The sequence below is a fragment of the Lycium ferocissimum genome, chromosome 7 (assembly GCF_029784015.1).
Source record: "Lycium ferocissimum isolate CSIRO_LF1 chromosome 7, AGI_CSIRO_Lferr_CH_V1, whole genome shotgun sequence".
NCBI classification, from domain to species: domain Eukaryota; kingdom Viridiplantae; phylum Streptophyta; class Magnoliopsida; order Solanales; family Solanaceae; genus Lycium; species Lycium ferocissimum.
This window is the reverse complement of record NC_081348.1, coordinates 45,242,490-45,245,120: the sequence shown is the minus strand read 5'-3', so window position 1 is coordinate 45,245,120 and position 2,631 is coordinate 45,242,490.

The following is a 2,631-nucleotide window of genomic DNA, read 5'->3' as shown; positions in this document are numbered from 1 at the left end:
CCAATCTTACCCTTAATATTAAGTGTTATTGAAAATCAATATTAATTAGAGTGTAACTTATTGGAGAGAGAGATAAAGGTAAGCTAGTAAAATACATCTTTTATTTATGATTTCTTAAGGGGGGTGCAAATAGGAAAGTGGACAAGTAATATGGAATGGAGGGAGTATTTAGCATTTATTACAAAAAATGTTCGCCGTTCGGACGTAAAAAATAGTATTTAGAATTAAGTTAAATATATATATTTGAAAGTTAAAGTTGTTTTGGGTATAATAATACAGATAAAGTTTTGTAAATAAAACTTTTAAAACTCCTAAAAATTATTTTTCAAACTTCAAATTCCATATTTCAAGCATGAAATCAAAATACAAGGCAATTTGATAAATCAAAAATAGAAGGTGTATAGTTAAGCTTATAAGCTGATCAACTGGGTTATAAGTGTTGATTAAGTAAAATGTTTAAAGAGAAATAAATACTCTCTTTATTCATGTGACACAATTTTGAGAGTCAAACAAGACATTTTTTTACCCAATTTTTCATATGTTTTTTTAAATTGTTAATTATTATGGCTTATAACACTTTTATGTATATTTTATTTCAAAATAACTTCAATTTTTTATTTTAATTCAAGGTCAAAATTGAAAAAAAAATTGACTCTTGAACTCAAACTATATCACTTAAATTGAAAGGGATGAAATATATCTTTCTTATAAGGGTAGGATAACAAAACTTTAAAAGTCAGATAATATACACCGAAAATAGTACTAATAGTGTAATGTATAAAATCTAGGTTTCTCTATCTCTTGCTCTATTAAAATATACTTGTTGTTGGGGTTTTGGGGGGTGGGGGGGGGGGGGGTGGGGGAGCATATTTTACTCAACCACTTTTTGGAATTAAGCTCTCGGAATTTAGTATTTGAAAGACTGATTGTTTTTCTTTAATTCTCTCAATGGATTCTTGAAGAAAATGATGGGGAGATACACCCAACAAATTCAACTAATCTCTCATTATATACTCTGCAGTCTGCATGATTCTATTATTAACACTAATAATTCTCTTGGAAAAGCAAAAACAAATAGTACTAGGAATGTGACATACGTACCTATATACATGTACACTCAGTCAATGCTTATAGTATTAAATTAAAAATGTAGTAGGTTATTCCCAGGAAGCACGAGAAACTTGACATTAATTCCTTCCCCAGATATCAAAGAATTCCCTCTCTCTATTCGAATATATAAAATGAGCATATTGGCTAGGTTACCGGATCATTGGGCATCTTTGTTGGCACTAGTGTTTTTTTGCTTTGTTTTTTATTTGATTGTCTATTCGATTTTCGGTGCTCGCTCTGCTGTCCGATTAATTTGGATTCAGGCCGGAAAGTCTCATTTTAAGGAGTAAAGACTTTTTATCAAAGCCGACTTCACTCTCAGAGCTCGAACAGTCCTCTGATTAAGGAAATTGGGGGTATTTATTACCCTACCACAATTTTTCGGTGGTTCTATTATTTTTTTAGAGTTGGTACTCGTGTTTGGTAAAGAAATTAGAGAAAGACTTCCCACACAAAATAAAAAATTAGAAGTTTCACGTGCAACTTATATATGGATGAGAGATGGACAATTTACTGTTTCGGCCCAAATATTAAATTTCCGCTTGTAAGCGTAAAGTGTGTTAGACTTGAAAAATGAAATTTCCTCAAAAAGTGGAAAATGGCGGTTATATTATATGAAGAACTAAAAATAAAAGATCACGACTGAAAAACATGTATGCTTACATATTTTCTTAATTACTCGTATTAAAGGTTAGACATTATTTTATACGGAATGTTTTAGTTTCCTTTCGGGAAATTGTTTCCTTTTCATCCTAGTCAGCCTATTAACTAGAGGCTTAACCCATTGGTTGCAATTCAATGTAGTGACCACCATAATGGAGTGGAAGACCTGTTTGCCCATGATATGAGAGGGATAATTCGCAGGAATATCCTTATTTTGGGTGGTCTTTAATTTTTGTCCCAAAAATTGGTGGTCTTTAATTTTGTCCTTCGCCTAATACCTTAAGGTTTGGGGTTTGAACCTCGGCTCAGTTAAAAAAACAAAAAATAAAATAAAATCGCAAGACAGAGTTTTATAGCAAACTTAGGCCTATTCGGCCCCAAAGTTGAAGCTATGAGCGAAATTTTGTCACGCCCGAACCATAGCTTTGGGCGTAACAGCACTTCGACACGCACGCATGTGACCGAGCGAACCACATGACTTGAGTCTACATGGGACATGGTGATGCGAGAATATAAAGTAAACATGCATGAATTGTGAAAACATGGAGTTCGTAATCATAAGTACGAAAAATATTATTATTATATCATGAACGCGGAACTATGGTAATGTAGCCATTGAAATAACTCGGCCGAACATGACAAGCCGACTGGTCTATGAAACCTACGACACGAATACATAAACCTAAGCATTCGCCGGGACAAGGCCTTCGGCATACCTTAAATGCATACATAAGCGACATAAATAAGTAAAGGCACGACCTCGAATGAGATGGGGCTCGCCTAAAGGCGATACGAGCAATGTCCTAACGAGCAAAGTCGTCATGTCAATCAATACCTGCATCGTGAAATGCAGGCCCC